Raw genomic sequence first — 13,223 nt, 5'->3', positions numbered from 1 at the left:
TTTGCAGCATTTGTTTATCATTGTATGTATATGTTGTTGTTTGTGTTATTATCGTATGCAATTGAATAAGTAGACCCTTTCAGAATTCGAAATTTGGGACTCTCTCAATCCATAATGGCACTCATACTTTTCTGATCAGCGAGTCCCTGGGACTCGCTGCCGGTAAACTGTAAAATTATCACTGAGAGATTACCGCTTTTTCTGCAGTCAGTGATTGACTTCTATGCAGTCATTTCTCAACTTGTGTTCCGTGCCACGTCATGCCTGTTGAGTGTTACATATTAAGAAACTACTGCACTAAAATATTACTTCATAAATGTATACCATATGATTTTATTTTTTTTTCTCAGTATAAATAACACGTACCCTGACTGTTCTACTCTTTGAATAAAAACACTTCATTCAAGCGTTAGGGAGTGCAAAGGGTTATGATGGAGGGGTGTTGCAAATCATGAGGATCTGCCAAGTGGTATGATAGCATTGTTTTGTACATGTCCTCGGCTAGGCCTCAGTTTCAAAATCAGTCCTTGGTCCTTGGCCTTGGCCTCGGAAAATTTCTCAAGTCCTTGGCCTTGGCCTTGCCCCGGAAAATTTTCCAAGTCCTTGGCCTTGGCCTTGGCCTCGGGTTGCCGGTCCTTGGACACAACACTGACTGATACTAAAAAATCCCTGTCCAAAGGAATTTTTTTTTCATCCTGTTGGAATTCACATAAAAAAATAAATAATTAAATGTTCGGAGAGAATCGTGGCATCTTCACTCATTAAGGAGCTCGACTCACTTGATGATCCTTTTTCAATTTGCCTATAAGCAGGTGTCAGAGTTTTTCTCGGGCAAAGTTAAAAAAATGACTCGGCACACAGGGAAAATTGTCTTCATTAACGGCGGGAGGGATCTCTGAGGGTGAACGATGGTTTGTTGCCCCAATAATCACGCTCAGAGTTCCCTGTCTGCCAATTTTAACTTTTACATATGCAAAATACAAGAAAAGGACTGCCCCCGATATTTGCATACCTCGCCTCCGATCCAACCCCTCGGTAGTGATTGGTTACCTAGGTTCAAGCTTTGAACCACCTTTGTTGACGCCTTTCTGTCTGGTCTACAATGAATCAACAAGTTGCAGACTTTGCAGACGACAAATGTCGCCTGGGTGTGACGGGTGTTCTCAAATCGTCTTGTGTTGTTCAACAACGCTTTGTTCCCGAATTGTTCATTCCCCCTTTGTGACCGAGTCTAGCCTTCTTCCCTCTGTTCACCCCCTTGCATTGACGTGATAATTGTGGACCTCAAAAGCGCCCCCAAATGCGCACATGCATTTGGGGGCAAGACGACGCAATTAATACCATCACTCATCTTGTCACCAAACATCTAGAAGACGCCTAAGGTGACTTTCTGTGCAGATTGAGAGTTTTGGGTGTTGTTTTATCATGCCGTACTGGAGACTAACAACAAAAAAAAAAGTACGGACGGAATTAACGCCTGGTACGGCGACATGTGTGTCTATATGAGGACAGATTAATCACTTGATACAACATGCCATGAAAATTATGGTCATGAAAGATCATCCTTCTCTCAACCCTGTTTTGGAACAATCCATTATGAGACAGGTTTGATCAATATTATCTGATCCAACTCACATTCTTTAGACAAAAAGTATCAGCTTCCTCCTTCGGGCAGGAGATTTAGAGTTCCTCGGAGGAGGCTGAATTTGTTACGAACATTCTTTCATCCCTACATCTATTAATATGAATGCAAACATGTAGGCTCGTGCGTACTGCACTGAAATGGTTTATTCCGGGACTTTTTATCACCCTGGATGTGTCTGTTTCTTGTGTGGTGCGTATATGATGCTGCCGACTCTAAAGTGGTGGACCAGCTGAGTGCTCGTGACTAATTTCCTTTTGGGTACAATAAAGTATATGAAATGAAATAAAATAAATTAACCCAAGCCAAGCTGCTCTCTACACGATGGAACACTGGGCGGGAGTACGACGAGCAACACAACGTAGCAATACCAAACTATGATGAAACACTGCACCTCGGGTCAAACATAAACAGGGGAGATGGGGTACCTCTATTGCCTCTCTAGAACGGGTGAAGTTTTGGTGCGACATGATGATGAGTATCTGTTTCAATAGGGGAGGACATGCATTTGTTGTAGCTCATGTGTGAACCCATGCATGAAAAGACAGCTGTTTGTCATGGAGATACAGTATGCTATTTAAAATCCAGCGTAAACCATGTAGCGTTTGCAAATTGAATGCTTAGCTCTCTTTTCAAGGTAAGTAGTTTATACCAATGTCAAAATATACTTTTTTAATCGTACACTCATAACATTTTTGCCAAAGTACATTGCAATTTTCATTTCTCATTGATTGCAGCCCATAAAATGTGTACCGATGCAAGGGTGGATAAATGCCAAAACCCACCATCACCATTACTGCTCCTACGCAGGGACTAGAGTTGTTACGGTTCTGGAAGGGTCTGGAACAGAATCGGACTCTCAAAACGTGGACTCAGACGGAATTGGGGAAAAAAAAGTTTATTCATACAAAAATGCAAGACCGACAAAGAACAACAAAAGATGCTGGCTACAACAACCAAGAAAACAAAACAAACCAAAAATGCTTGCACAAGACAAGGATACTATCAATGGAAATAGCTTGCCGTGAAAAGACAAGGATACAAAACCGAGACTAAGCTTAACAACAAAAGTACTTTCCGTACTATGAAGAAGGCAAAAACAAGGCCAGAAAATACTTGGTGTGAACAAGAGAGAATCGGTCTATCGAATCCAACACTTGAAGACAACGTCATGAGCAAGGTGATGAATAATCTGACAAAGACTTGGAAGTGCTTAGATACTTGACTGATTTTGATTGCGCGTTTTCAGGCTGGAGGGCCGGCCGTCCTCTCCCTCTGGAATGTATTTGCAATAAGGAGAGAATTTCTGCTGCCTCTACTAAATGTTACTATTGCATTTTGAATACATTTGTCATGTTAATGCAACATTCTTCAACAAATGTGAAGCACAATTTATGACACACAATGAATTCAGAGGGCGGCCCGGTAGTCCAGCGGTTAGCACGTCGACTTCACAGTGCAGAGGTACCGGGTTGAATACCAGCTCTGGCCTCCCTGTGTGGACTTTGCATGTTCTCCCCGGGCCTGCGTGGGTTTTCTCCGGGTACTCCGGTTTCCTCCCACGTTCCAAAAACATGCATGGCAGGCTGATTGAATACTCTAAATTGTCCCTAGGTGTGAGTGTGAGTGCGCATGGTTGTTCGTCTCTGTGTGCCCTGCGATTGGCTGGCAACTGGTTCAGGGTGTCCCCCGTCTACTGCCCGAAGACGGCTGGGATAGGCTCCAGCAACCTCCGCGACCCTAGTGAGGATTAAGCGGTTCGGAAAATGGATAAATGGATGAATTCAGAGTCTCACATGATTGGAGCATCTCACAACAAAAATAAAACAAAACATCATCTTCGGTTGCCCTTGATTAGAATGTAAACGAACACGTTTGCTTAGCTTCCACGGACAAATGAAGTGGGTTTGCTGTGTTTAATCATGTGCATCCAATGTACATGGATTTCCTTTTCGGTGCAATCTTTGTTATGTTTCTCGTCCTTTAAGAGGACCAGTAGTGGAAGGAACGGCCGTGTAACCCCCGCCTATCCCCACCTCCCCGAGTCTGACGTATTTCCGTGAAAGCAGCCCAAAATGCATTTTAGGATATTTTCCTAGTCAAGGCTACCCAAGTATTCAACCGACAAATCCTTGGTTTAAGCTAGCTGACAAGAACAACATCCGGGTATTCTCTGGGTTCTCGTTTATTCATACTATCACTTGGGCCGCGACCGATGACGTTTCAGGAGTTCACATGGACATAAGAGCGGACAAGAACGACTTATTGTTGCCTTCTCAACCATGACTAGCTGTGAGCAGGTGAAGCAAAAAAAGTCACGTGATGACGTTTGTTGTTACCTCTTCCTGTGTGCTTGAATGTTTTCTAAACACCTTGGATATAATTTGATTGGCAGACATGCAGGTGCCCATTTACAGCCCCATATAAGTACCGAAGCCTGCATGCATACACGCACACCCATGCGCGCTCACGCGCACACACACACACACACACACACACACACACACACACACACACACACACACACACACACACACACACACACACACACACACGCACACCTTATATGGGAGGCAGGGTGAATGGAAAATGATGGAGCGTGAAGATTCCATAGTTGTGTCAAATCCTGCCTAAATCTGCTCATCCTGTCTGTTTGGTGAAGAGCACACAGACAATTTAGCTTGAAATGACTTTTATGATGAACACTGACAGTACGTTTTCTTCTTTAGCTATACTTACATAAAGTATATTAAATGAGAGCTGAAGACCATAGTACAACATCTTGCTTTACTTCGATATGACTTCATTTGATGCACTCGTAATTAAACATTGATCATTTCCATTCTAGAATAATTTAGGCTTGCATGAGGCTAGTCTGTGTATTTCTCTCTCTTTTGTTTTGTCATACTTATTCCTGAACGGAAGAGCATCCGATGTGACAAGAATATACCGGTAGACAGGAAGCAAGATAACAGGATGTCCTTACTTGTTATCACACTTGCCATTGACCCATGATTGTTTTTTACCTGTCACTATTCGCGGTGCTTCACTTCTTTTTACACGATACACTGTACACAGTATTTAGCATACTAAGGTGTGATATTAAAATGTTAGTATACAATTTACTAAAGCTTTAATGAGGGCTGCTTTTACAGACTGGAATATTATTTCTATTGCCATTATTTCACAAGTCACTTTTCTTTGTATAATGTAATGAACAGTTATATTATTAAAGGTGGAAGACATCCTCACAATGTGCCTTTTGTTGCGTTTTATGGTTCTGACTTTGCCTATTTTTACTCTTGTAAAATGTAAAGTACAGTACAGCGAAAATGTATTTGCACTTTTCTCAATTTCTTACTTCTTTTGCATAGTTCCACTATAAAATTTAAAATCAATAAACAAAAGTCAAGGTAAAAAACAACCCCAATTAACATAAAATGCAGTTTTAAGTAGTAATTTCATTTTGGGGAAAAAATGTTCAAAGCGATCTGGCCCAGTGTGAAAAAGTACTTGCGCCTTTGTTAATTCATTAATTAATTATGGCTAATGACGAAAAAAATATTTTGGATAGCAGTGTAATTTGCAGTGATCATTTCACTGATTGTGATTTGCAAGATGAAGTCTTTTGGTCGAAGTTTAGAATGACGTGACTTTCTTTGACAAGGATGGCTGATGGTCCTCCTCAGGAGCAAGGGCTTCGTTCCGGCTTTGATTGCGGGGCTGTCTTTAACATCCATGTGGCTCCTTGGCCTCTGTGATTAGACACATTTTATCGCAGAAATGATCCTGCTAGTATGAAGGCTGTGGACTTCACTGTTGTCCCGCTGCAAATGACTGTCTCCCGTGACCGTGGCGGGAAAAAAAAGCTTGAGATCCCCTAATGTCCAAAAACCAAGACCAATTGTCACCAAAATCGATATGCACTCCACTCATTCCCATTTCAACTTCTGAGAATATCAAAACCATTGCTCCTATATTTACGATTTTATGAACATTAAAGTGGATCAAAGATGTCATGCTGCAATGTGCACACGTCTGCTACAAGCTAAGCTTGAAAGCAACAAGAAGCTGTAGCATCCATTAACGAAAAAGAGAGATTGGCTCTCTTCTCCTTTCCCATGTAAGTCCACTTCAATTCCAAGCCGCGACTCCCAGTTCCACATACGCATCGGCGCTCTGCGCTGACGCTCCTTTCTTCTCATCGTCGGCTCCTCAAGCCATGCATCCATCCAGCCACAGACTGTCCATCAGCACCGACCTTTTCGCTGAACAAAGCGGGGCTGTGAAAATGCTGCCTACTTCAGGCGCAAGACACAAGCGCCCCGGGGATGTCCAGCAACGACAGTCAAATGGCGCAGACATTCCACCCAATGAAGAAATCAGTGCTGGTACGCGTGTGCTGGCGAGATGGCGCAACCACCAAGCAGATTCTTCTTCTTTGACGAATGCCATGGCCAAAAATGCTGAAAACAGTCCACATCAGGTCCACACGACGTAACAACACCACCATGTGACAAAACGAGACAAAAACAACAAAAAACTCTTGGAATTCCCAATGGAAAACATGGAAGAAGTGGCTGGGGAGAGCAAAGTCTGGGCTTCCCTCCTGAAGGTGCCGCATGACCTGACTCTAGACAAGCGGTGGAAATCGGATGGATGGAAAAGAAAGAAAAAGAAAAAAAGAGGGCAAAGACTTTTTTATGATACAAAAATTGGGATTTTTGTTGTAATGTTTCGAACTTTCATATTGTTACCAGATAATTATCCTTTTGGACTGACAACGCACTTTTTAATTTTGTGTCAAATGCTCACTCAGGATTTAATGAAGGAGTTACTTCATCATGATCCACATACAGTGACCTGGTCCAGGTTGTTGCCCTTTGGAGAAACACATTAAAAGTCTCTTAAAAAAATCGCCTCTGATTTTGATTGTATTTTTCTTCTCGAAGTTTCAATCATGTAGAACACACACACACACACACGTATTCAAATGTAGACTAGATTTATGTCTTTTCACCAACAGTCACACAGTTGGACTGTTTGCTGCATTGCCATGGAGACCTCACAGAAGCAGTCTCTCTCACTCTCTCTCACACGACACACTAACACACACATGGTATACTGAACAGAATACTATGTTCTTGCTTGAAACTGAAACGTGTTAATTTTTGGATCCAATACAGCAGATTCCCAACCACGGTGCCACGGCACATTAATATGTTTTTTGAGAAATTCTCCAATTTTATCCAATAGGTCTGAAAATATTCTCTGACACACACACACACACAGCTGCGCACACACACACACACACACACACACACACACACACACACACACACACACGCGCGCGACCTCTATGAAAAGCGTACTTGTTAAACGGTTGTGTGTTAATATTAGGTAAGTTTAGCAATTAACATGGCTTCTCTGTCTTTCAACACCATTATCTGTGAGAACGACACTATAATCCAGCTAACAAATAATGCAGGTTATTCACCACACCAGAGGCAATGATTACTGACTTAGGAGAGATTCGCAATCGTGTTTAGCCCAACTAGTTCTTTGCTAACTAGCTGTTGGGGCCTCAGTAGCACTAAGCTTGGTTCAACCTCAGAGTGCCCACGGTAGGTGATGTGTGCTTCCAGCCTAGCAAAGCGATTTGGGACCATCTCAGCCGTTCTTCTTAGTTTCGCTATTCAAAGTGTTTTGGTGAGGCACAAAATGAAAACTTTGAGATTCGAACACACACACACACACACACACACACACACACACACACACACACACACACACACACACACACACACACACACACACACACACACACACACGTGTTATTAAATATAATCGTGACCCTCAGAATTAAATTTTTTACTATTAATTCTGACTTGTGTGCGGGCAGCGTGGGACTGGTTCCCACTCAATAACAGTGTGAACATGGGTGTCATCATCATCATCATCATCATATCTTGTCGCGCCAGTACTGGATCCATTGCTTGGCAGCATCACTAGTGTCTAAGAGGTCTTGATCTGTGCAGGTGGGCCCCAGTTCACAATCCCGAAGAATGTGCTCCATTGTTTGTACTGGGTGGCCACACGGACACTCACTGATGAGTGAGAGTCCCCATTTATAGGTGTTGTTCCCAGTCTTGCCTACTCTGGTTCTTGCTCTATTTGATGTCACCCAGTTCTTTCTTGAGAGGGCAGTTCCACTTGGAAGATGTTCGTTTGGGCTTTGGATTGCACCATTTAGTGCAGAGCTGTCCCATTCTCTCCGTTTTTCGAGCCTGTGGTTTGTTGACTGCTCAGGATCTAAACTGTGGACGGTCATAAAGCTCTTTCTGGACTTCAGTCTTCTTATTGAGTCACTATGACCATAGAGGGGGTGTCTTGTGTCATTTTCTTGACTATGCTTTTGTGTCCTTGCATGAATGTCTCTACGTATGTGTGGTGGTGCGATGCCCGCCAATCTGGAGAGTGCTGGCAGTGGTGTGAAAAGTTCTTTGTCTCTATTTGTGCCCTGCGACTGACTGGCGACCACTTCAGAGCCTGCCCAAAGTAAGTTGGGATAGGCTCCTGCAACCCCCGCGACCCTGTTCAGGATGAGCGGCGTTGAAAATGGTTGCATTACTATTAACTCTGCTTCTCTTCCTTTCACACAAAGTTAAGAATGTTACCGTGTTACTTAAACATATGCATTGATTAAAGTTTTTATGATGCCACAGTTTGACCTTCTAATGGAACATTCCTTTTGTTTTATTTCCCATTCCTATAGTCACTTGTTACCAAAGTTAAGATACAGTTGCTGCCACTTGTTAAACTTTCTGTCACTTCACTGCGATAAAAGGAAAAAGAAGACCACTGTACGCGGCCTATAGCTTAATGCCAAGGGGCTATTATAATTATGCCGGTTGATGCATAACAAAAACATGTTATAAGGGTCAAATAATTTTTTAAAAACAAGCTTTACCAAATGGTTGAGATGGCTGTTCATGGTAAAAATTAGCATGGCGAGACAGCTCAACCATATGGTTACAAGTCAGTGAAGTTGTGCTGATTTCACAGAAATATAATAATAATTATCTACGCAATAAAAATACTTCTATTCATGAATTGTTGTCAATAGGTTCTAATTATAGTGCGTTGTTTCCTTATCCTCCATTTCTTTTTCAGAAACAAAAGATGGATGCTAAATATTTTTATGGTTCAAGCCCAAGCAATTTTCTGGCCCTTGTACCAGAAGATCCTCAAGACTCTGAGGCTGATCTGAGTGATTCTGATGATGAAATCAGGATCCAGATTATCTGCCCAAACAAGCAGAGTTGCTTGGTGATTCCTCTGAATCGATGGATGAAAAAGTCCTCAACCAGCACAAAAAATATCCTAAAAACAGTAAATGAAGAGCTGGATGACTCGTCCTCTCTGTCACCCCATAGCAAGAAGAAGAAAATAACTGAAAAGAAAGAAAAAGAAGCCAGAAGAATTTGGAAACATGTAGATATTGAGGACTTCCAAGTTCCTGATTCAAATTTTGCACATCCTGACACGGTCAAGACATTCATTCATTCATTTTCCGAACCGCTTTATCCTCACTCAGGTCGCGGAGGGTGCTGGAGCCTATCCCAGCTGTCTTCGGGCAGTCGGCGGGGGACACCCTGAACCGGTTGCCAGCCAATCGCAGGGCACAGAGACGAACAACCATCCGCACTCACACTCACACCTAGGGGCAATTTGGAGTGTTCAATCAGTCTGCCATGCATGTTTTTGGAAGGCTGGAGGAAAACCGGAGTACCCGAAGAAACCCCACGCAGGCCCGGGGAAAACATGCAAACTCCACACAGGGAGGCCGGAGCTGGAATTGAACCTCTGCACTGTGAAGCCGACGTGCTAACCACTGTTCCACCAGGCCGCCCACGGTCAAGACACCCTTTCAGTATTTCAAAATGCTCTTCACTGATGAGATGATTCAACATATTGCTCATCAATCAAGGATCCAATCAAGACTAATCCTGCAGAGATTGAAGATTTCCTTGCGATGCTCCTTTTCATGGGTGTTTTTGACTTCCCGGCCATGGAGGACTACTGGAACTCTGCATCACGCTTTGATGTGATGTCACAAAAAATAGAGGACCCATGGTTCACATGGGTGTTAAATTTTGTAATGAGAGAATTGTTTGAATTCTTGAATTTGTTCAATGCAAGAGCTCAGAGTTAAGTTACTGGAAAATTGCAGAAAGCACAGCTGAGAAGTTGAAATCATCCAAGTAGTTTTTTGTCAACAGAGAGAGGGACAATGCAAAATAGCCCCATATATGTTAGCAAAGCTTCTTTACTGAAATAAAATGAACGTGACATTAATTGTTCCTTTTTTTTCCATTTCCCTCTTTACTTTTTGTCTTTGATGGTTATAAACAAGGATTTAATTGCTATAGCACATTATTACCATCAACGTTCATCTCGACCAGTTGGTCGAGGCTCATTATAAGAACTAGGGGGTGTATAAATGTAATTTTTATGTATTTTGTTATTGGTGGCCCAATAATTAAGAAAATATTAAACCATTTTTTGGAATGTTTTTTTCTTGAAGTGACCATCAAAGGGTTAAATTCCACATTATTTTATTCTGCCATTTCTTTATTTATCAGTCAATCATACCATTGCGGCATCCGTGGACCAAACATACCCGTACGATAGACCCTGGACCTCACATGACCCGGCAGCCTTTTGTTTGCGCAGCGAAGCTGATAGGACTGTAGCGGCAGCAGTTTTTCAGTCAACATTCTGGCCAAGTGAATTTACATCTCACGTTCATGAAAATGACATAATGACATGTACAAGCTGGACAGGTTGGATGTTACCCATGCACCAGGAGTGATTTTTCAACGATCACGACGGCTTTGTGATCATGCAAAGTTGTGATGTGCTCCACGGGTCGAAACCCTGAAGCGTGTGCCGAGTAATCTAGATGAGCGGATCATGAAATGGGCGTCGAAGCGCGTGTTGATGACGTCAGTGGTGAAGTTTGAAGCCCCGCGAAGGGGGTGTACCACGTGACTGATTCAGGAAATGATACCATAGGTTCGAGTGTTGTTCGAAATAAAAGCGACAAAGAAACGCTATGGATTCCCCTTCACATTTTGTGGTTTCGGGTCCCTTATTGTAACACAGAACAATTCATGTAAAAACACTCCTCAAATACCTATTATTATGTGTTCAGAGCATGATTTACACCCCACCATTTTATTGCACGCACAAAGCATGTTATACATTTTCCTGTCCACATGATGGCGTAGTCGAGGAAATGATTCATCTTGAAGCCCCGAAGCGTGTGTGAAGTATTTCCCTGCAGGGCTTCACTGCTTTATGGGGCTTCATTTTGCCATCACTAAAAAGGTCTGGAAGGTTACAGGCTGAGTGTACTTTTGGCTTTTATCTTTTATGGCTTTTATCTTTGAGATAACCATACTGTCATAATTAACCAGGTTGCCTACGAGCCAAGGCTGGGCTGGCTGGCTGGTGGGCGGGAAGCAGAACGGGCGGGCAGTTGTGGCGGCGAGCAGCCTAGCCAACAGTCCAGGCACCCACACGCGTGCACGTGCTCGACCGTGGTCCCCGCCATAGTGGCTGCTACATTTGCGGAGGTCGTGAGAAATGCAGGCTGGTCAGGGCATTCCGCCGCGGGCAGGCAATAAGGGGATGCCGACGTAGGCCGACTTGGCCTCACTGTAGAATAGGCGCGCTGAAGATTGACCTGCGAACCAGAGGAGCCATCCGCCTACGCTACGACTGAATTGGTTCTTTTTTCGGTAGCCTGTAAAATGCTCGGCCTTTCTTTTGCCCCCTATTGTTGTGGGATCCTGGTGCACTGTCTACCATCGTCAAAGTGTGCCATTTCCTCAAATTAACGATCAATTTTCTACCCTGCCAAAATGATGTCCAGAGTTCTACCGTGTTTTGTACGTTTTTGTACTTCATTTACTTCATCTATTTTTCAATGTAATTTGAAAAGTATTGTTGGTGCAAAAATGCACGACGTATGCTAATTTGGTGAAATGTAGTTGTTTGTTATGTCATTGCCATACTATTCAAATGTTTGAAGTAATAGAAGTGATTGAAAAAATGTATTTTATATGGTAAAATTGATGAAATCCATAAATATGCATGCCGATCTGTTTGTCAATGTTGAAGAATGAGGTGAGCATCCCAGTTCGGGTTGGGGTAGGGGGGCCTATGTTTGAAGGTTAGCCCCGGGGCCTATGAGTCGGTGAAGGGGGCCCTGATCACATGAGAGCAGAATTTGGACCCAGATGCAGACAGGACACTGAATTGGTAGAATGGTAATGGTCAAGGTAAAATGTCTGGACAGTATATCCAAAAATACAAAGTAACAACAGAGAGCAGGGCTGGATGCAGAAGGAATAGAACAAAGCTTTATGTTCTGACAATGTGTCACTGAGACAGTTCAAGCTTAAATACTTTGAGACTTCAGGCCCTGCCAATCCTATATGACAACAACTAACAACATACACTCACAACAAGTCACAACATGATGTTCGTGATATAAAACAACTTCATACAGGTTCTGCCAAGTGTTTATGCGAAATGATTCTAATAAATAGATTGCATGTTCTCCCTTTGTCTGTGTGCTTTATCTCTGGGTACTCTGGTTTCCTCCCACTTTACAAAAACATGCAGTGTAGTTTGACTGAACCCAACATTGTTCACAGGTGTGAGTGCGAGTGTGAATGATTGTCTATTTGTGCCCTGAGTTTGGCTGGCAACCAATTCAGGGTGTAACCTGCCCACCGCCCAAAGACAGCTGGGACAGGCTCCAGCATGCTCTTGATCCTCGTGAGGATAAGCGGTTCAGAAAATCGACAAATAGATGGGCTTATGCTAAATGTAGTTGATGCCAAATGTATGGAGCAGAGACAAAAATGAAGCCACACCACAAAATTACAAGATGTATTGAAACATCTTGTAATTTTGAAAACATTCATGCTTTTATCCTAAAGGCTTTTGCTCAATGTTATTTTTGCTAGCACAAAGACAAAAAAAGAAGCAAGACGTTTCAAAACAGCCTGTATAGCAGGATTTTTAATTTTTTTTTTATGTTACCCATTTAAAGTTCGGTGTTTTCTAGTTTTTACATTCTTTATAGTCGTTCACTTGTTTGTACAGTTGATAAAGGTTTTAGGACGTAGCTGTCAAAGTCAAGGCTCAAGGGGCAGACTGGCCCACCACATAATTTTATGTGGCCTGCAAAAGCAAATCCAACATGTCAACATCTACGGTGCTGGCGAAAGCGTGTGCCAAAATTTAAAACTGTTATATGTAATCCATAATAACATATTGCAAGCATTTTCTCGGGACCAAACCCCTTATTACGTAGGTGTCAAAGTGCAATACTCGAGGGCCGATGTCCTGCATGTTTTCCATCTCTCCCTCCTGTAACAATCCTGATCCAAATTGTTAGCTCATCAGCAAGCTCTAAAGAAGCAAGATAATGATCCTGATCATTTAAATCGGGTGTGTTTCAGCAGGGAAACATGGAAAACATGCAGGACTCCGGCCCTCGAGG

Source organism: Hippocampus guttulatus, chromosome 1, assembly GCF_054856545.1.
Source record: "Hippocampus guttulatus isolate MCC_2025c chromosome 1, RoL_Hgut_1.0, whole genome shotgun sequence".
In the NCBI taxonomy this organism is placed as follows: domain Eukaryota; kingdom Metazoa; phylum Chordata; class Actinopteri; order Syngnathiformes; family Syngnathidae; genus Hippocampus; species Hippocampus guttulatus.
This window is presented reverse-complemented; position numbering follows the sequence as displayed.